At 36.7% G+C, this 22,603-nt stretch overlaps 1 long non-coding RNA gene across 2 annotated transcripts; it reads right to left on the bottom strand.

The window, feature by feature from the left end:
• Positions 1–1,113: 1,113 nt before the first annotated feature.
• LOC107507105 lies at positions 1,114–22,393 on the bottom strand. Of its 2 annotated transcripts, none has more exons than XR_001596077.2 (4): positions 22,251–22,393; positions 19,194–19,339; positions 5,769–5,887; positions 1,114–1,836 (listed from the first exon to the last, which is right to left on the bottom strand). It is a non-coding gene; the product is annotated as an uncharacterized LOC107507105 (long non-coding RNA). The 2 variants fall into 2 exon arrangements; XR_001596078.2 differs by having other exon boundaries at positions 5,769–5,859.
• Positions 22,394–22,603: the final 210 nt, after the last annotated feature.

Genomic DNA, 22,603 nt, shown 5'->3' with positions numbered 1-22,603 from the left:
AGCTGAATAGGTGATACTAGTGCTGGGGAGCGGCTGCAAGTACAGATGAAGCTTCTTTTGCTTTCCGGCTACTCACCTCCTGCTGTGTGGGCCCAGTTCTTAAGAGGCCACAGACTCGTACTGGTCTGTGGCCCAGGGGTCGGGGACCCCTACAACTATATCATGCCTCTTAATTTGTTACACTGTCATTTATTTCGTATTTACTTTCCCCAGTAGATTTTGATTCTTTCAAATAATGTCTGTTTTATTATTTTAATCTTCATACCTTAGCATACATTGGACTCTCTGGCCCCCTTTTACTAAATTGTTCCGTGCTACTCAAAAGTATGGTTCTCAACCAGAATTCTCTCAATCACCTAGGAGCTTGTGAGAAATAACAGAATTTTAGTTCCACTGAACACTTCATTGGAAATGCTGTTTGGGATCTCTGAATTTGTGTTTTAACAAGTACTCTAGCTGATTTTATACATGCTGAAGTTTGAGAATCTCTTGTTTAGGGCTATACTGGTATATGGAAAACTGTGGGGTGGGGTGTGGTAGGCAGAGTGGGAGAGAAGGCAGGGAGAGAGAGAGAGAACAAACAAGAGTGAGCTTGGAATCCTTTCTATATGTCTCATTATCATTTCCAAATTTTATTTTGAGATGGTCAACTGAAGTTATTACTCAAGGAAAGAGATTCCCAGGTCACAGCAGCTCAATTTATAGAGATGGCAATAGTTTGAAATAAAATAATATACTAATTAGGGAGTTGATACACTTCTGTTGTGAAAAGTAGAGATTATAATTATTAAAGTTTAATAAAATGAATCATGTGAGATAAAGCAGGGTTTTGTTTTTTCATGTTTGTTTTGTTTTTAACCATAAATAACTTAGTATTTGAATGGGTAGGACCTTGCTACAGGGACTGGAGAAATCAAAGAAATTCAGACTTTTTAACCTATCACCTCTTAAACTCCTCAGCATGAATTTTATAGTAGGGACTAGAAGAAGGGTAATAAAAGACACAAACAATGAAGCAAAATAAAGACGTTTCAAACATTTTAGTGTCTATAAGAAAAAGAAATTGAAATATGACACACCTGTTTGTCTACGTATTGCTATGACTGCTTTCTGCTACAAAGGCAAGTTGATTAGTTGTGACAAAGATCCTACAGCCCATAAAGCTGAAAATATTTACAGTTAGGCTCTTCACAGAAAAAAAAAAAAGCTGGAATCTAGATTATCTCAAAACACTGCTCTCAAATGTTAATGATAATATGAATCACCCAGGAATTCAATTAACTTTCAGATTCCAATTCAGTCATTCTGGGATGGAATTTGAGATTCTGCATTTCTAACAAACTCCCAGATGATGTGGATGCTGCTGACCTATGGTCCCTGAATTTGAGCTGTAAGGAGATGAAAGACACTTCTACTTTCTTTATAAAAGAAAGGAACATGGCTGACAATCGCAACCTCAGCCAGGTGATCAAGATGATTACAACAGTGAATAAATCATGTTGATAGGATGTACCCTTGATCTAATATGATGAGAATGGTGTTTTTCCTCCGTGGTTTTCCTCCACCAAAACTCATAACCCTAATCTAATCATGAGGGGGAAAAAAAAGGAAAGAAAAGAAAAGAAAAGAAAAGAAAAGAAAAGAAAAGAAAGGAAAAGAAAAGAAAAGAAAAGAAAAGAAAAAAACACCTCACCCCGCCACATACAACTTCCAATGAGAGACATTCTACAGAATACTTGAGTAGTCCTTCTCAAATTGCCAGGGTCACAAGGAAAGTCCAAGAAATTATCACAGCCAAAGGAGATATGATTACTATCTGGTATCCTCAATGGGAGCCTGGAATAGAAAAAGGACATTTTGTAAAAACTAAGAAAATCTGAATAAACTATGGGCTTAATTAATAACAGAATATCAATATCAGTTTATTAGTTGTGACAAACGAGTCATACTATTTTAAGATGTTAATGGGGAAAACTAAGTATGAGGCTAATGGCAATTCTGTACTATCTTTCAACTTTTTGTAAATCTAAAACCATTCTTAAAAAATAAAAGTTTATTTATAAAACAGAAATTAAAACAACAAAAAATATAACAAATTTTACTGAATACTTAAGAATGAGTCCTACTACAAATTTTATAAACTGATAATTCCAATTCTACAAAAACTCTTTCAGAATACAGACAAAGAGGCAATTCATCATCCAACTCATTTTTGAGGTTGGCATGATCTTGATACCAAAACCAGACAAGGATATTATAAAAAAGAAAACTTATAGTCCCATATCATTCATAAACATAGATATAAAAATATTAAGTAGTATCTTATCAAAGCAAATTACTTAATGCATTAAAAAGTAAATAATTTTTATCAAATTATATTTATTTCAAGAACCTAAATTTTATTTAACATTAGAAAGTAAGATTATGTTATTCACTTCGTTAACATATTAAAGGAGAAAAACTATATGATTATCTAAATAGATACGGAAACAAATATTAGATAAAATTCAACTTCCATCTATGGTTAAAAAATGTATTGTTAGCAGCTAATAATAGCAAAAACAATTTATTTAGAAGTTAAAAGATCAATTTCTGAAAAAAATGGTATTCATTATGACTATATCTGCTGACCATTGTACTAGACGTCTTATATGATATAGTTATACCAGAAAAAGAAATGAAAGGAATCAGGACTTCAGATGAAACAAAACAAGTGTTTTTATTTGAAGATGGTATAAATATCTACTTAGAATATTCAAAAGTTGAGGGGCATATCAATTGTAAATTGCATTTTTATATACCAGCAACAATCATTAAAATTTAATTTAAAAAATTTTACTGTATAAAATGGTTTTATATCTCTAGGGGTATGGCTTATATGGATATTTCCATTTGTCAAAAATCAATAAACTGTATACTTATAGTTTTGCATTTTACTGTATATATATTTCACCTCAAAATAAACTATAAGCAAATACTGAAACACAAAAGTGAAATAAAAAAGAGCATGCCTTGTCTTTAAATATGTGGGACACTTGCTGTATTTATAAGTGAGCATTAGTTTGGGAATGCTGAGCATATATATTTGATTGGGAGTGGGGTGTGAGTGTATGTGGTGTTTTGTTTGATGTTGTTTTTGAAATTGTAAGTGCTTTGCTTTTTAAGGTCAGGAATTCTAACCCCATTGGAATGATCTGACACCTAGACAAGTTTTTCAAACTCCCCTTTAACCAGATCCATTGAACAGTGGACATGGAGAGACTACTCACATGAAGAGAGGAGGGGAATGAGCATTTACTTTAATATGATTAAACCTCAGACAGGACTGACAGATATAGGAGATAACAGGGGGTAGCCAGCTCATGTTCTTCCTCACTATCAACTTAGAAAGCTCAGGTTTTATTTGCTCACTTTAATCTTTGCCAAGGAGAACAGAATAGTTGACTGCCAATAAGCCCGTTAGCCCACGGTGTCTCCAGGGTGATGATGGGCTTTAAAATTAAAGCATTTTAGAAAGCTACTTTAAATCTGAAGATGAAGGTTCAGTTTCCTTTCATGAAATATACTGAAGATGATTCTTTTCCAAGTGTGCTCCTTGCTGTTCAGGAAACATTATATAAGCCATTTGTTAAGATATAATTAAACATGATAAGCTACACTTATTCAAAAATGCTATCTGATATGTTTTGACAAATGTATAAACCCTGTAATAACCACAACCAAGATTCAGAACAGTTCCATTAATCCAGAAATTTCCTTTGCCTCTTATTATCCTGGGTTCATTTCTAAATAATAGCAATAATAAACAATGAACATTTCCACTGTTCAGTTTTCACTTAGTACCTGTGGTAAGCACAAGTGAGATTTCCCATTTCAGAGAGAAACACAGGTTCCCCACATTCAGTTTGTTTTGTATATTATTTTATTTTGTTGAGGAAATAAGACCTTCTATAATAAGATAGTGTTGTATTTATTGGTTAGAAAAAGTTAAATTCTTAAAAGGATAGATTCTTAATATGTTACTATGCAAACACTGCTCCCTTTCTAATGTTATCTTTCATGTAATCTTTTCCTAACATCTGCTACATTCAAAAGCTCTCCCCTCTTCTATGATCATGAGGTCAATTCTCCCTTCCCTGCAGACCGTGGGATCTCCTTTCTCTTAAGTGTTGCCAGGCCACGCTTCCCCTGCTGACCACATACCAATGCTTGGAGAAGACTTTGGTTGTACTTGAGTATAAAAGAATGTGATTTTGGTGATTGAAAGAGCGGAGTTTGTGTATGATTACTGGCTTCTGAGTGCTGCTGATTAATTACCTCCTGTTTCGTTCATCCTGCGGTATACTTCTCATAATGACAAAGTCTTATTTTTAAAGCTTATGTCTTTTTTCCCCCACCACGTTTAGATTTCTGTATAACCTGGTCGAATTCTTGAAAACTGGAATTGGTGGCTTCCTAAATATCATTTTACATTTAGACTAATACATACTTAAAAAAAAAATTTTACAATAACCGAACTTGAAATGTGTCTTAAAATCTGTTATAAAAATTTTTTCTTTTTCTTTCTCTTTTTTCCGTTTCTTTTTATTTAGCCAGCCAACAGGTACATATGTGTATGTAAATATTTAAACTAGGTTCTGTCATCCTAGTTTTTATTGCACCTAAGGACTAGGGCAACCAGTCATCCTATTAATGTAACAAAACATATCTCTTTTCCTCTCACCACTTAGGAAATTTAGGAGCTCTGTGCCAAAAAAAAAAAAAAAAAAAAAAAAAAAGAGGCAAAAACAAAATACATATTTCTTTTTATAAATCATAGTATCCCAACATGCCAGCAGGTGGTTCTACTGGCTTTGGATGAGCTTGCTCATGCCTCTGTGGTCAGCTGGAGGTTGGAAGGCAGCTCTGCAGCTCTGCCAATCTGTGCTGGGCAATCTCAGATGTTTGAAGGTCAGCTGACTCTAGGCTGGTCTATGTTGGCTTTGGCCGAGACTACTGAAATCTTATCTACCTGTCTCTCTTCCTCCAAAAGGCTAGCCTGGGCTGGTTCACGTGGAGAATGACAAAGCTTCTAAGAGAGAGAGGGGAAGCACGCAAGGCTTCTGCCACATTCTATTGACAGAAACAAGTCACCAGGCAGTCCAGATTCAAAAGGAGAGAAAACAGACTCCGCCTCTTGGTGAAAAGAGTTTCAGAGTCTTAGTGCAAAGGGCTTAGATTCAGGGAAGTCACACACAGGGCCAGAAATGCCATCAATCTACCACAGCACCTGAGGCAAAGGCCCCCAGCTTGTCTCCTCACATTCTTGCCTTAGAAGAATTGCCAATAAATCTTATTGGAAAGTGAGCTCATGGGGTTTATTGGCTTTAGGAATGGGATAAATGAACTCCTTATAGGATTTAATTTCAAACGTCTGAAACCTGAAGAGGTGCAAATTACTAAGAAAAGTAAATTTTTAGTTGATACTTGTTTTTATTTAAAAATAGGTTATGAATTTTCAGTGGGAAACTTAGCTCAATGAACATGATATATGACTCACCATCAAATATAGCAGTGATTACAACATACAAAAAGATGAAATCTAGGAAATCAAAAGTCACCTTTAGTTTAATAAGGGGACACTCTCAATCCCTACCTTCCTTATAAATATATATAAGCAAGAGGGGATTGCAATAAGGGATCTAATAAAGGACCTATAACTCCTAAAGGTAATGATTTGCTATAAACCTGGGGACAAAGCCTGGATTTTTTCCCTCAATTATCCTTACCTGTGCGCTTCCTTTGGGAGAAAGAATGCCATCTTCCCTGCTTGAGGCCTCCTTTACCACCAGGAGTTCTTTTCACCATTACAAGAGTCTTCTGGGTAAGAAATTTAACATCATTGCTCCTGGAAGACATTATTTCTGGGATACTTGAGAGCAAACCATGTGAGTTCAAAGGCCGATCCTTATACAGTAATAAACATTTTATCAACTGGTTTTACAAGACAGATCCCACACTACCCTCGGGGTTTCTCATCACTAGGCTATCTAGCTTCAAGGTAACCAGGCTCTTCTCAGTTTGTCCTGCTTGTCCTTATTACTTATATATTTCAACTTGTTTTAAAATGGTTTCCGAACAATAAAGTGTTGTTTATTCTTTTACTCTTCTGTCTACTACTCCCTTACCCTCGTAACCTACACTCAGCAAAGCACACAAAAAAAGCAGGAATGAAAACAAGAGGAAGGTGAAGAGGAAGGTGGGGCTGGGTTGGTTGTTCTCGCCTCCTGAAAGGCCTGAAGTATCACACACCTGGAGCTGACCAAAATCTCCCTTCCAAGGAAGCCAGTTCATTTGTTTCCAAAGGCCTTGTTTATATAACTCTTTAATTATAGCCTAACCGAATCACAAGTATTTTGCCATGGGAAAATGTAAAGTCATTAAGCAACTTAAATACCACCCCACCCTTCTCAAGCAGACAACACAACCATTAAGCAATTAATGCATGTTAAGACATTTCCAATTTTTTGGCACTAATGCCGGTTCAATCATTTGGGGATGGAGAGCATAGGTGAAACCTACTCATTACACTTTTTGATGGGAAGAGTATTTTATAAGTTTCTTTTTACAATGTAATTCCAATCTCCAACCCCCACAATGCACAGAACATTAACCTTGTTGCAAAACAAGATTGGGTACTGTTTGACATTGCCTGGCATTTCCAATAGGTGTATGAGTCATATTTGGATTTTAATCTCTGTTAATTGGGTGTCTTCCTGAGCTTGTGGATTTTAGACCTTTTAAGTCTTTAGGTTCTGCTTACGTATGGGGCTGTGGTTTGTAGTGAGTCTTACAGAATGGAAATCTTCATCTGCTTATATTTCTCCCCCAAAACCAATGACTTGCTTTATTTGCTTGTGAAAATGTGGCCACATTGGTGACAGTGAGACAGTATCTCTTAATGTAATAGTAAAATTATGGATATGTATAGAGAAGGATAGCCAGAGACTTGTATAATTTGTTCTTTGAAAATGTTCGGTCACTGAAAATTATACACTCTTGCTTTTTTCACTTGCTCAAAAAACAGTGGCTCCAATTCAGCCACTGCCAGGGGGGTACTTTGTAGATAAAAATTATTATTATCACTATGAGAGGCAAGAATACACCATTCAGTGAAGGAATATTGACCCAGATCTGCCATGTTCTAGGCACTGTGCTAAGTACTGGAGACACAACAGTTAACAAGAAGCGTAATCTTTCATGGAGCATATTCCTGAGGGAAGAGACAGACTACAAAGAAGTAAATAAACAAATAAATAAGAATCTGACATAGCAAAAATACTACAAAGAAAATAAAACATGGTAATCTGATAGATCATAGGGGGCTATTGTAAGTCGGCTTGTCAGGGAGGGCTTTGATGAAAATTTGACACTTAACTAAGACCTAAATATAGTAAGTCTTCACGCAAAGTCATTGAATAGGTTCTGTGATTTTAAGAAAAACTACGTGTAACAAAATCAATTTTACCATTGGCTCGTTGATATAAACAAAGTTAAGTGTTATGGCATCTCATCAATGTTATAACGAAATGACTTTGAACAAAATGTTATTCAAGGACCTACTGTACTCCATAAAACATGTGGAAGTAGAGCCCTTTAAGATAGAAGGAGTATTTAGTGCATAGAGATTACTAGTTTAGTAAATACTAGTTGAAATATATATGTATATATACTTTTTTCATTATATAAAGGAGCTATCAACATGTATTTATATGTGAGTTCTATGCAGATTTGTTATTCCTATTTGAAAGCCAAATTGTTATTTTTGTGTTTCTTAGTGTTTGGCAAAAGCGCCATGGAATCACTCTGTTTTTCTTTTTATTGGTAGTTCCCTTTTTCCGTTTTCAGATTGGGGATTGTGGACAAGACTGGGACAGTCTGGTTTAGAAAACAGAGAGGAAAGAGAAGAAAATTTTAAAACAGGACTTATAGACCTAAGTCTTAATGTTAGCTTTTACTGTGTAACAAACCACTACAAAATACAGTATGTTAAAACATCACATGTTTATTTAGTCCATGAATCTTCAGATTGGCTACTTGTGCTGTGCTTAACTGGGTACTTCTTTTGGTCTTGATCAGGAGAATTCATACATTTGTGATTGGTCACAGTTTAGCAAGAGAACATTTCTTCTGGATGTCGGTTGGCTATTAGCTGAAGCAATGAGGTAAACTAGACTATGTGTGTCTCTCACCACCTAGCAGGCTTATTCTCAGAGGTAGGAGTCCAAGAGAGCAAGTGAAAGTGGGCCAGAGCTCTCGAAGCCTAGGCTGAGGATGGGTACAGCGTCACTTCCTAAACATTGTGTTGAAACAACCCACAAGACCAGCCTAGATTAAATGGCTGGTGAAATGAGTTCCCCTCTCAGTGGGGAAAGCTGCAGTCATATTGAAAAGAAGATGGATTTAGGGAGAGGTTAAGAATTGGCCATATTTTTTTTTTAAATCAAACTACCACTGTTGGCAAATGCTAACACTGAAGCATGGAAATGCCTATATCACTGGAGTTGGCAAACATTTTTTGTAAAGGACCAGATAGTAAACAGTTTTGGCTTTTCAGGTCATACAGTCTCTGTCGGAACTACTCAACTCTGTTGTAGAGCAAAAGCAGATACAGACAATAAGTAAATGAATGGGCATGGCTATGTTCCGATAAAGCTTTATCAATAAAACAGGTAGCAGCTGGATTTGGCCCATAGAGCTGTAGTTTGCTGACTCCTTGTCTATTATCCTAGAGTGAGAAAATTTTGCTACAAAACCTTACCTGTCAAGCAAATAGGCTGTACTATAATGCGGCCCCTAATGGCTTCTACCAGACACTAACAAACTCTGAGAGGAACGAAGTTAACTCACACATCACACCACAGGCCAACATAAGGATGAGCTTTTGTTGTAAAGGTGTGGGGAAAGCATTCCTTCCACTCTTAACACAGCATGTGTATATGGAGTTACTTACATAAACTAAGATATCCATCATTGTTAGTGGTTGTTTGCTGCCTGGATGTAATAATTGCTCGTTTTCTTTTGTTTGTTGTGGTTAGTTCAGTTTCAAGAAAGAAAGACAAAAATTTCTAAATAGAATGAATGCTAAGAGGTAGGAGAAGAGAAATAGTAAAACAATTAGAGAGCTTCTCAAGGGCAGGAATAGAACCCCATCCAGGAAGCAAGTTACTCTATCTGGAAGTGATCCTGGGCTTCCACATGTTCTAACTCTTAGGTGCATGTTAGAGTCACCTGGGGACTTTGCAAAACCCTGATACTCAGGCCATACCCCAGGACAATTAAATCAGGATCCCTGGGGGCAAGATCCAAGCATTAGTATTTTTTAAACCTTCTTATGTAAGTCCAGTAAGCAGCCACGTTCAATAATCTAAGTTCAATAGTCCTGACACCTCTTAGTGAATCCATCTGTGATTTGGACTATCCCATGCGTGCATGTCTCCCACTCACTTGAACTAACCTTCTGAGAACTCATCAGCTCTATGTCTATCTTTCCTAGGAACTCAATAACATGTAATAAAGGGATCATCTCTCTGAATTCTAACACAGACCTTTACCCTGAACTTCAATATTTGTCGACTTGAAAGTTCATTCCTCTTTTCAAAATCTCAATTTTCTTTTCAGCATTCAGGTACATTTTTATTATCACTACTTAGAGTACACAGTTTTTGAAAATCATTATTATATCAACTGATGTATTCCTTCTGTTTAAGATAAAAAATGAATATACAGTATCATCTTAAGGCAGTCTTTGCAGAGAACATATTCAACTTTCTTATAGATGAAATAATCTTATAATTAAGTGTCTTCTGGCCATGTCGCTAAAGTCAATATTTTATCAATTTTCCTATAAATTTCTCACAGCAACATAGCAAATTGCCTTAGAAACTCTAATGGATCACTTATGTTTATTCCCCTGATACTTCACACAAGTGATAGGTGAAAATTTAAGCTAAAAATTATTTAGAGACCTTGTATTTTCTTGCTTTCTTCCCTTTTCCATTCTCACTAAAATAGAAATAACTTTCAGTGTTTTTACTTTGGCAATTACCTGCTAGTGAATAATCATATCTGGTTATTATTGGGCTCAAATATCACATATCAAATCACCAGCTGGATAGTACAAGTTAGAAGTTTTCCTGTCACCTGACATCTATGTATTTTCTCCAAATTCTCAATTCCTCTTAACCAGTTCTTTTTATCTGTAAATAGGCTTCCACAACTCAAGCATTAAACTTCGTGACGCCTCAGCCTACCTTCGCTCTATCATATTTCATGATTTACCAAACCCAAGGACCATTATACATAGACACATTTCTTTCCTAGCTTGCTTCTATAGTTCTTGCTCCAGTCTCATTACATCCATAAAAATATTAAACATATAGTAATGATAATATCTTTTTAGTGGACTTGAATAAAATGCAGAAGAAAAATGTCCCAGGTTAGGATCTGGAAACTTGAGTTTGAAATAGTCTGCCTCTCAGAGACTCAGTTTCCTTGTATACAAAATGATCTTTCGAAAACTGCTTACTTTATAGTAAGGTTGTTGTGAAGAATGCAAACTTATTACAATACTTTAAGGTTATGGTTATTATTTTCTATCCTAGCCCTTCCCCAAATAACTTTTGATTCTCCTTTAAATCTGGAAATGAAAGATCAAGGTTGAGGTCTCAGTAAAATAGTGAAATAGAAGGTGAGCTTCCCCATCTCGCTGAGACCTTTGAATATTTTTCCTCTTGTTAAAACCTTGATTTCATGAAAGTCTTAATATTGGCTGGCTGACAACAACCAGTCTTAGCAACAGAGTTTGTTAGACATGGTGTGTGTGTGTGTGTGTGTGTGTGTGTGTGTGTGTGTACACGTACATGTGAATATCACTGTGCAGAGCGCTTTGGGGAGCAGCCAGACTTCTCAGCATCTTTAAAATCTCTTACAAGCTTCTCTCTCCTCCACTTTCTAATGAGGTAGCCCCAAAGGGCTTGAGAACAAAAACAGAGGAAGCTGGAGTCAGGATTTCCTACTGCCTCATGCCACCCACAGGCAGTATTCCCTTTTTTCTGGAAAAAAGAGTCAGAAGCCAGAACAGGCTGTTCTTGCATGATTCACTCATTTATGCCTCAGAATCATTTTGAAGCTCACAGCTGAAGGCTAAATGGCTCTATGTTCTTAGATGGGACAAGTGAGGTTTTGTACTATTTATTCATTAAAGTAATAACTTTGGTGCTATAAAATTCCTTGAGGAACCATTATTCCAAATGCTATTAATAATTAGTTAAAATTTAAATATGGAAAACTATAAAACCAAAAGGGAAGAATAAATGCCATCAATGATGATAGAATGACACATGAAGTTATAACACAGTTAAGATATAACACCCCAAACTCATAATATTCACACTCATAGGTAATGAAATAGGAAGAGCCCAGAAATGTGTGCGCTCTCCCTCTCCACCTGCCATTTAGAAGCAAAACTGAGAACACGATTTTGTGCAATAGTATAATGAAAACATTGTACTTTGCACATCTGGCACAGTAATTGAAATTTTAGCCATTTTCTACAGAAAGCAGGAGGAAGAACTAACATTTATTGGGCACTGAGAGCTTTACACACATCTTTAAATTTAATCCTCATAAAGACTATGATAATATTAAATTATCACTATTGTGCAGATGAAGAAATTGGGGAACAGAGAATTCAGGAATGTTGTTCAAGTCCACACAGTAGAACTGGGGTTGAACTCAGGTTTTTCTCATTTCAGACCTCTTCTCTATCTCTTTTTCTTAAAACTTTTTTACTGAAGTATAATATTCATGCAAAAAATTATGCTAGCCCTACATGGAGAGGCTTAAGTTTTTTACTTAGTAAACATTTCATGTAAGCAGTCCCCAAATCAGGAAACTGAGCATTACTAACACCCTAGAAACCCCTTATATTCCCTCTCTAATACTCACCCCCCCATAGAAAAACATTTTACTTGCTTACAATACCATAGATTGGTTTTGCCTGCTTTTAAACTTAAATAAATATAATCATATAGCAAGTCCTCTTTCGACTTATTTTGTCCAATCTTAGATTTGTGGAATTTATCATATCATTATAAGTAGTTGCAAACCATTGATTCTCACTGCTGTATAGTATTCCAATTGTAAAACTACAAAATAATATATTTACCCTTTCTATGGTGAATAAACATATGAGGTATTTCCTATTTGGGGATATTACAAATAATCCTACTATGACCATTCTTGGTTAATTTATTTACTATTTCCACTGGACCTATATCTAAGAGTAAAATATAGGTCATAGAATATGCATATCATCATCTTTATTGAATAATGTAGAACAATTATGCAATGTGGCTATACCAATCTGGGGTATGAGGGTTCTAGTTATTCTACATCCTTGTCAACACTTTTAATTGTCTTTTTCATTAAGCACATTTTAGAAGTATTAGTATCTAATTGAGATTTAAATTTACATTAAATTCCTGTGCTCTCTTGACTTTCTTCTTCCATCTGTCTCCATTGTATTTGATAACCTGCATTTTTGAGGAAGCAAACCAGAGCCCCTACATGCCTGCAGTTGTCCACAAATATATCTAGTTAGGAGAAGCAATAAACCCATGAACAAGGAAATGTAATCTTTAGGTGAGAACAGTGTCTTAATAACTGTTTCAAAAAAAGAACAGATGAGAGGCTCTTAGCAGGAGTGCAGCAGATTATAAAAATAAGCCCCAGTCCTCTGCCCTGTGTCCATGCTTTTTGGCAATGTCACCTTGCTGTTTTTCCAATCCAGAGGTAGAGAGCTATGCCCTATCATACTTTCTCTTCCTAGAAAAATACTACTCTCGAATCTGTTTTGTTCCCCAAAAGGTAAGTGAAATATTATTCTTCTCTTCCTTAATTTGACTCTACCATCTTGAAGACCTTGTTCGAGGTTTTTAGAGCAATCCTTTAAAAAACCAGACTCCCAGGGGGAAAGCCCTGCTGCATAATCTAATTTATTTCTGGACAATAGTTGCACATCAGTTCTCAAGTTCAGCCCAAGAAAGCCAGGAATTGCCTGTGTCAGCACATGCAGCAACCCTGAACTCTGATGTACTGCCAAACGGTCCTCCTCCCAAAGCAATCAAACCATCCCTTTGCTGGTGATGAAAATGACTGCCTTTGATGTCTCACCGGGTCTGTGCTAAATCATTTCCAATAAAGAAAATGACTCTGCAAAAATCCTTCCTTGGTAGAGAGGCAGTGTGGCAGAGTGAACCTAAGTATTTCCCTAAAAGGCACAGGAACTGTCTGGAATTTTGTTGAAATGAAGATGCTGGTCAAATAGGTGAGAGGTATGGCCTGAGATTCAGCATTTTTAAATAGCTGCTAAGTGATCTTGATGCTGCTGGCCACACTTTCAGTAGCAAGGGTCTAGGGCACAGGTTTTGGAATAATAGACCTATAACCAGCGGCATATATCCTCAGATTTCTCCCCTGCTAGTTGGATTGGTATAAGATTTATGCGTAAAGGAACAATCACAGCCCAAACACACAGGCCATGGGGAAGGTATAGAATTACTGTATTGTGCAGAGATATAAATTGTCTAATATTTAGCATGCAGTCTGTCTCCCCAGAAATGGGTTTTGATTCTTATCAGAATTTTGAGGGGCCTAGACAGCTTTTGGTATTTTCTGAGTCTTGTCTTTATGTTCTGGTAACCTTGGAAGCAGTGTTAAACCAGAGGTGAAATACGGTTATGGAATTTAGGTATTGCTGAGGAAGTCTTACTTATAATGAGAAAGGTTAAAAGTGAGGGTTAAAGAGAGGTTTTGATGAGTCAGTGTTCCCTAACTGTAAACTTATGCTATTTACCCTCTTCCATGATTCTCATTTACATTCTAGACCTATGCAGTTTTTAGTCTTATACATTTACCCTTCTAAAGTTAAATTGTAAGCAAAATGAATCTTCCAGAGCAAAAATAACTCAGCAGTTTTCTGAATGTAGTTTTCCATGCATATCAAATAATCGGACAGCAGAAAGGGTCAGATTTTATAAGACATCTCCATTAGATATGTTCACTAAACTCTTGCTACTCAAAGTACGGTCCAAGGAAAACAGCACTGACATTATCTGGGAGTTTATTACAAATGCAGAGCCTCAGGTGCCCCGTGAGACCTACTGAATCAAGATTTCTGGGATGGGGGCCTGGGATCTGTGTGTTAAAAACTTCTCCAGGTGATTCTGAGGCATGCTAAAGTTTGACAAGAATGACTTTAGGGCCTTGGACCAACAGCATCAATTTAGTCCCCTTTCTTTGTTAGAAATATAGGATACCAGGTTCTCACCAACAACCTAGTGAACTAGAATCTGTGTTTTAACAAAATCCTCAGATTATTAATATGCTCATTAAAGTTTGGGAAACAATGCTCAAGCCTAGAGCTTACCTTTGGACCAATCTACCTTCCGGGGAACTAATTTAAATGGGTTGAAGCAGAAAAAAATACTATACACACACACACACACACACACACACACACATAGAAAAAATAGAAAAGTCCCATTACTTTGCATTGAAGCAAAGAAGAAGGAATGAAAGCTTCAGGCATCAACGTTCTGCCACTTACACAGCTGCTTAACCAAGATTTGGGATGCACTGGGATTAAGAACACAGTTACAGTGTTCTTGCTGGAATGCAATTAGAAACAATTCCCATTTTTGCAACAGCAGTGAAAAAATAATTCTGGTTTCTCTGTTCCCTTCCTCTTCCATTTGGATCAGAGGCCAGCGGAAAGGCGGAGGAGGTTTTGTTTTTTAGTGTGGGTAATGCATTCTTTCTCAATTTTTTACTCAGGGCCCTGGATTTAAAACTGACTATTTCTGCCAGTTCTGATCTCCTTCAGGTCCTAGGTATAGAAAGAGACTTCTGTGATTTAAAAAAAAAATTTTTTGAAAAGCATTCTGGACAAGATGCTACAGTGGGACATATCAACCACTGTCTTATCTTGCCCACCACTTGTACTGCACAAGGCTGGCCTGTCAGTCCTGGTCGGCAGCTGTGCCTAGGCTTGTTTTGGATTTTTTTATGCTTTGGAATATATATGGGGAAAGTAAACTATTTTGGTATCTGTCCATGACCTAGTACTAGAACTATATGAGATGATGTAATAATTTAAAAATTTATTTTATGAGCAACTGTATGCCAACAAATTGGATAACCTAGAAGACATGAATAAATTCCTAGAAACATACGACCTGCTACATAGAAGAAATGAATAAATTCCTAGGAACATAAAACCTACCAAGACTGAATCAGGGTGAAATAGAAAATCTCAACAAACCAATTATTAGTAAGGACATTGAATCAATAATCAAAACCTCCCAACAACAAAAGTCCAGGACCAGATGGGTTCACTCACAAATTCTACCAAATATTCAAAGAATAGTTAATGACAATCCTTCTAAAACTCTTCCAAAAACAGAAGAGGACAGAACTCTTTCAAATTCATTTTATAAGGCCAGCATTACCCTAATACTAAAACAAGACAAAGATACCATAAGAAAATAAAATTATAAGATAATATCTCCGATGCATAAATGCAAAAATCCTCAATAAAATATTAACAAACTGATTCAACAATGCATTAAAAAGATCATACATCATGATCAAGTGGGATTTATTCCAAGTGTGCAAGAATGGTCAAACATTTGCAAATTAGTCTCTGTGTATACCACACTAACCAAATGAGGAGTAACAATCATATGATTATCTCAATAGATGCAGGAAAAAAGTATTTAACAAAATTTAACATTTATTTATGGTAAAAATGCTCAACAAGGTAGGTATAAATAAAAAAATAATGAAATTTTGTCCTCTGTGACAACATGGATGGCTTTGAGTGCATTATGCTAAATGAAATAAGTCAGATATAGAAAGACAAATACTGTCTGATCTTATGATAGCTCATATATGGAATCTAAAAAGAAATATCAAGTTCATAGATATAGATAACACATTGGTGGTTGCCAGAAATGAGGTATGAGAGGTGGGAGAAATAAATTGTGGAAAAATCCCTAAAGCTCCAAAACCCAGGCCAGCGAAAAACCACGCAGTTCACTCAGAGAGAAGGAGAATTCAAGATTTATTATGTGATGTCTCAGGTGAGCTAGTGCTCTGAAGATCTGGGCAGTGGGCTCAGCTGAAACATTCCCTTTATAGGAAAATTTTACATAATCTGATTGGTCATTTTGAACATAAACCGTTATGTACAGCAGGAGTTGCTATGCAGATTTCAAGTAGTAACATAGAGAAGGGTGGGAGTTGCTATGAGTAACAAGTAAACACAAATTGCTACAGGGAGTGGGAGCTGCTGTAGTACAAAGTTATATTTATAACTGGAGCAAAGTGCAAGGGAGCTGTTGTATGAGCTCTTGCATGCAGCAAACATATTTTCAGAAAGCAAGCATATTTCCAGAAGTAAAAAGCTGATTAGTTTTTAATGAAATTCTCCAAATTGTCTCATCGGAATGAACTGTTGTTGTTTTTTTTTTTTCTTTTTTTAATTTCAGTTTAAATACACTGAATAAAAAAATAGAATTGATATTTAGTTTCAAAGTTATAACATACATGCACAAATAACAGCTGCTAATGTGGGAGAAACTAAGATGTGATTAACCATGCAAAGATATTATTAGGAGACTTGCCTTGAAAAAAATGAGAAGAGAGGCTGGGAGAGCTGTCAGACCATGATGCAGGTCTGACTCCTGTGGAGGAGAGAGGGAAGGAAAGAAAGTTGGGAGAAGCATCCAAAATCACCGTGCATTCTCAGGAAGGTTTGGTAAGGTTGTCAGAGTCTGAGCCAAACTGGGCTGTCAGAGGAGTCCTGTGTTCCCCAGAAATGGACCTGCCTGCAATGGATGTCTATAGCAGTTGAGACTCTCACTCAACATCTCTCCCTGTAAATGGATGTCTGCAAGGCACTGTTTTCAAAGCCATAATTTTCCTTTTCATCTTCCTCATCAAAAAACATTCAGCAGTGCCTAGTATTTAAAGAATCACATACTAATCTATTTGGTATCTCACAGATGGTTACATAAATACGAAATACAGCCAATCTGCATAGGCATTCCCCACCATCAGAGCAAGTTGTCAGCTCTTTGTTTGCATGAAGGTCCTATGTTCTCTTTGGAGAATTAACAATAGAACTTTGGCATTGTTATGTAAGAGCTGGACAATGGAATCATGATTCTTAACTAAAGTGTTGACTGTGGTTAGATAGCCTACAAGAAGGCAAGAGACCAGTGTGGTTTTGAAAGCATGAGGTAATATATATCTTGTATCAACAGACTTGTTAGCAGTAAGGATTTTTTGAGCAGTCCTCTGAGGCTCCCTTAAACTCTCCTCTGACATACTCTCTAAGGAGATTGTTGCACATTTTTCCAAAAAAGGGGTCGAACGAGACATACTGTTTAGTACACTTAAGAATGTCTAATTTCAATTTTTTAAAAAAGATCCTAGGACTGAGAAGTAGGAGGACTGTATGAACAGTATGTATTACCTTGATGTATGAACCTGAGCAAGTCACTTAACCTCTCTTCACAGCTGTAATTTTCTCCCTCGGAAAATGGAGATAATAATAGTTGCATTTCATTTGATACAATTAGCTTTGTCTGATAAATGACATCACTATTTTGAAAAATGTGAAATCTTATACAAAGTAAAGGTGATCGTGTGAATAGGACTCAAGTCCTGTGCAGGAAAATCATTTATTTAATGTAAGGGCACGAATGGATCAGAGCTGGAAACAGAAAGCCCCAGAAAACAGACTAGAACAAGGAGTTGGCTACCAACTCTCTGCCTACGTTTGCCATTCACTTATTTTTGACTAGCGGATCTCTCTGGCCCGCAAGTTTCTTAATTTAAATGTTGGACCATTGTGGAGCTAAAGGGAAGGGCCCTGGACTTGAGATCACCCCTCATGGAAGACTTCTCTGCTAAGAAAAACCTAGGGCTATTTTCTTGGGAAGCAATTTGGACCAGGGTATTTCAGTAAGGAGGGGAAAATTGGGCATGACTGGCACCCAGACAAATCCAACAGGTGCAGATTATAAATTGGCAAAGTGACATCATTGGTAGAAATCAGACTGTCGAATAGAAATCTAGAATCATGACCTTGCCCTTCTCTTTCCAACCACATGACTTGGTACAAACTACACAACTGCTTTTAAGCCTCAGTTTTTTTTGCTGTGGATAAAAATGGATCATTGAGAAATTCAAATCAGACAATTTACATGAAAATATGTTATAAACCCTGAGATGCAATGAATGCCTACCAGTGCTTAAAAAAGAATAGGAACAAGCAAACTGAGGTACCGACTTGCCAAGGAAGTAAATACAAACCAGTGAAAAAACTCACTCAGTGGTGAGTAGAAAACATGTCACATTCACTAAGGCTTTTTATAACATGCAAAATTTTTGACAAACTACAAATAGAAATAATAGTTGATTAAGTAAGCAGTGCTATGGTGATGGTAAAAGCTATCCACTAATCTTTCCATAAAAGATAAATGGCAAAATTGAGATTTCTTTTAACAAAGAATTGAGAGGGCCTTTAGAAATCAAAGAAATCAGATTGTAAAGTAGGAAGCATTGGTCTCTATAAGTGTAATCTCCTTTTTAAAAACTGTTTTCAAAGGCTTGCTGGTTGGCAGACAAGCAAAACTCAGAGCAAATTCATGAAAGAACATACTGAGGACTTGCAAAGATCTTGGAGACAGGAGACTTGCATCCTGTGCTGCTCTTAACTGGCTGTCTAATACAAGGTTATTTTTTCTCTTCTCTAGGCTTCTATTTCCCCAGCTGTAAAACAGTCTATAAACTAATGCTAATATCCCTTTCATCTCTACTAGATTCTGATTTCAAGGAATTTAATCCAATCATGCCCTTAGAAACCTTTTTTCCTTCAGAAATGTTAAGTAACATTAAATGTGTTAAATATGATAATGTTGATATAGCAGTTTTCTACTATTATGACAATATTGTAACAAATCACCCCCTAAACTTGGTTGCTTAAAACAACCACTATTTATTATTTTCACAAGTCTATAAGTAGACTGGACATGTTGGCTGATACAGCCTAGGCTGGGTTGATCTTGACTGGGCTCACTCACATGTCTGTAGCCAATTGGTGTGTAGCTGGGGTTGACTGGCCTGTGTTGGCATCAGCTGGGACAGGTAAAATGTCCAGGTCCTCTCACTGGGGTCTCCCATTTTTCAGCGGCCTCATCCAGGCTTATTCACATGTCAATGTCAGGTTCTATAAAAGAAAATGGAAGAGCCCAAGACCTTTTTAGCCTAGGCTCAAAACTATCACATCATTGTATTTAACTGACCAAAGTAAATCATAAAGTCAAACTAGATTTACAGGTAAGGAAGTAGACTTCACCTTTTGATAGGAAGAGTGAAAAAATTATATTGTAGAACTTCATGGAAAAACAGTGATGAAGAATTTGTTTACTTTTGGTCACTAATTAATACAACTGAATGGTAGCTAAATTAGTCTATATCATTATTTCTGAAACGTTTTGTAATATATATTTTTAAAGTAAGACAGTTTAGATCTTCATTCACTCATAAGCAGGAGAATCACAAGTATAGCAGACTGTTCATCTTTTTTTTTTGGAAAAATCCTCAGGGACATGAACAGGGACATGACACTTGCCTAAAGAATACCAGGTTACAGGCTTGTTTAAACCCCTTCAAAAGAACTGGTTGCTTCCCAGATGATCCTAAAATCTCATTGCTCTTTCTCCCAGTTCATAAATGACAATCCAGTTTGTTTTAGGGTAGTCTTCCTGAAAACTGCAACAAATTCAAATTACCAAAACAGGAGCTGACAAATTGCCATCATGCTAGATAGTCAAACAAAAGTTCTGAAGCTCTTCTTTCCATGTTAAAGTTGAGTAGTTATTATGTCCTAGAGATGGAGACCCCACTCTTCCTTCAGTTGCCCTCCTCCAACCCTCCTGTTGCACCAGCCCCATTTTAAATGTTTAATAGGCACAAGTGGACAGTGGACAGCACAGACACAGAACACCTCTGCCACTGCAGAGGATGCTGATAGAGGAGGAAGAGATTTGGAAATGACTAATGCTCTCTGGAGAAGGCTGGCTCAGGTGGGGCATTGACAAAGCCTGGGATATTAATGAAGGAATGAGAGATCTGTGAGAAAAGGAGGTGGTTGTCAAGAATGGACATAATGACTCATGTAGTGTGCCTCTAGTTCCCCTAATTACAAATCCCCTTAGGCAACACATTTTATTTATTAGAGTATTAGTTTATTTAGTTATTATTCTTCAGAAAATACGTGTGTTAGGGTAGAAAAGGGCTTCTCAAACTCGAATGTGCACATGAATCATCTGGAGATTGTGTTAAGATATAAATTCTGATGAAGATGAGTGAACCAGGCTGAGATGCAGCATTTCTAACCAGACTTCCAGTAATGCCATTGATGATGATACTTCTGGTCCCTGGACTGTTCTTTAAATAACAAAGGGTTAGGTAGGTCACAGAGTCATTTATTCAATGCCTCAGAGAGAATTCTCTATTCTAATTCTGTCTTTAAGGTCCTATTCAGCTCCTAGACTCCCTGAGTTCAGGAAAAGACCCATTCACATTTCTGAAGGGTCCTAGTGCCCATGGCTCTGTAAGAACTTAATGCTCATTTGTATTGTTCTATAAAACAACAAAAAAGACTTCAGAGTAACTCTGCAGTTTCCTTGTAAGGAAAGGCTTGTCTAATAGCCTGTATGAAGTAAAGAGCTCTTATAGTTTATATATTCCACTTAGTAGAGACTGGATAATCTTTGCATTTGTTTTAAAATGACCTTCCCAAGGACACTGTTCTCAAGTTTTAATTGCATACAATGTAATTTAACTATTCCTAATAGCATTGCTATTCTTACCTAAAATTGGCAAGCAGAACAGCACAGAACTAGCACGGAATCACACACCTAGTGAGAGCTGCCCCAGAGGCAATGGTTGGCAGACTCTTTCCAGATTTCTCCATCTGGGTGAGTATGATGGCTTATAAAAAAATATTTTATATATATATATATATATATAATCATATATAGATGTCTATATAGATAAACACATGCACACAATGTACATATACTATAATATACTACCGTATAGCTCATTTCCACCAAGCCCCACGGTGTGCTCTCAAGCTCATAGATCAAGACTTGCCTCTTTCTATGAACCATATGACGAGTGCTTTTAGTGTGCAGTATCAGCAGATGCAGTGCTCTGGCCTCTTTAATGCAAGCCTTTCAGTTTGTCCTAAATGGGTGGGCATGTTTTCTGCATTTGCAACTTGAATTTCAAGGCTGGGAATAGTAATGCTGAGGAAGTCAGAGTACAAAAGAAAAGAATAAAGGGCAAAGGATTAAAACCAACAGGGAAAGGCAATTACAAGGTGTATTGATGTACACTATACAGAGGGAGGGATTTATTACACTTTCAGAGTTTTTTGTTTTATTTTGCCTTTTTTTTTTTTTTTTTGCGTGAAAGGTAAGGGGGAAGGAACTGATATTTGTCAATCTGAATTGGACGGTGCAGTTGCAAAGAATAAAGGGAGCTTTTAGAAATAGTGGGCAGCTGCGGCAGAGCCTGAAGCCATGGTACTTGATACTGCAATATACCTTCTTAGCGATTCTGGGCAGCTTTTAAGAACAGGAGGGGAGGCATTCAGAGTAGAGAACAATGGCACATGTCAAGAATGAAAGAAAGAATATAGAGTTTAAAAGACCGTTGATTGACAAGTAGGAAAGATCAAAGAGAGAAATTCATATCAAGGATTTATAATGCTAATCGAGATTAATAATTATAAGAAGAAACTATAGCAAAAAAAGCCAATAGCTTTCACTCTTAAAAACAAATAAGAACAGAAAAAGTAACTGGGCAGAGACTCAATCATCATTGCATTCATTCTGATTTTTTCACTATGTATTTTGTTACTCAACTAATCAATAAAGGTTCATACGTGTGTGTTTGAATTTCTTTGCCTTAAAAATTATACAGTGGAAATAGTTTTGGAGAAGCACAAATGGGGCTCATGTATAATCCACTATAAACCCCGTCTCAGAGACCATTGTAAGTACAAGCTTTTGCAATCTACTCTCAGGAAATGTCTTAGGAGAAGCAAAATTCTGAATCTACATCACCTGGCTCCACTGGGCTTGTTTTCACTTCCTTCTCACTTCCATTCTGCGCCTGACACAGGTGTGGATATGCAAAGCTTCCTTATGGCAGATTGGGAGGTCTGGCTTTAAGGAAAAATCCTGTTTTCGGAAACTTGCTCAAGCTTGCTCAGAGCCAGGGCGATTTAGAAGCCCAGGGAGAAATGTTGAAATCAGTCATTGCGAAATCACTTTTGTAATAAGTAATGAATAAAAATTGAAGGAAAATGTCTTTCCTTCCCAAAGTAAAATCTACCAGAGAACTTGTCTAAACAGCTCCTCATAATAAAACTCTAGAGGAGTTTTAAAGTGCTTCCCATGGCCAACGCCAGAATCTC

Source organism: Rousettus aegyptiacus, unplaced genomic scaffold (genome assembly GCF_014176215.1).
Source record: "Rousettus aegyptiacus isolate mRouAeg1 unplaced genomic scaffold, mRouAeg1.p scaffold_m13_p_12, whole genome shotgun sequence".
Lineage (NCBI taxonomy): Eukaryota > Metazoa > Chordata > Mammalia > Chiroptera > Pteropodidae > Rousettus > Rousettus aegyptiacus.
This window is presented reverse-complemented; position numbering and strand designations above follow the sequence as displayed.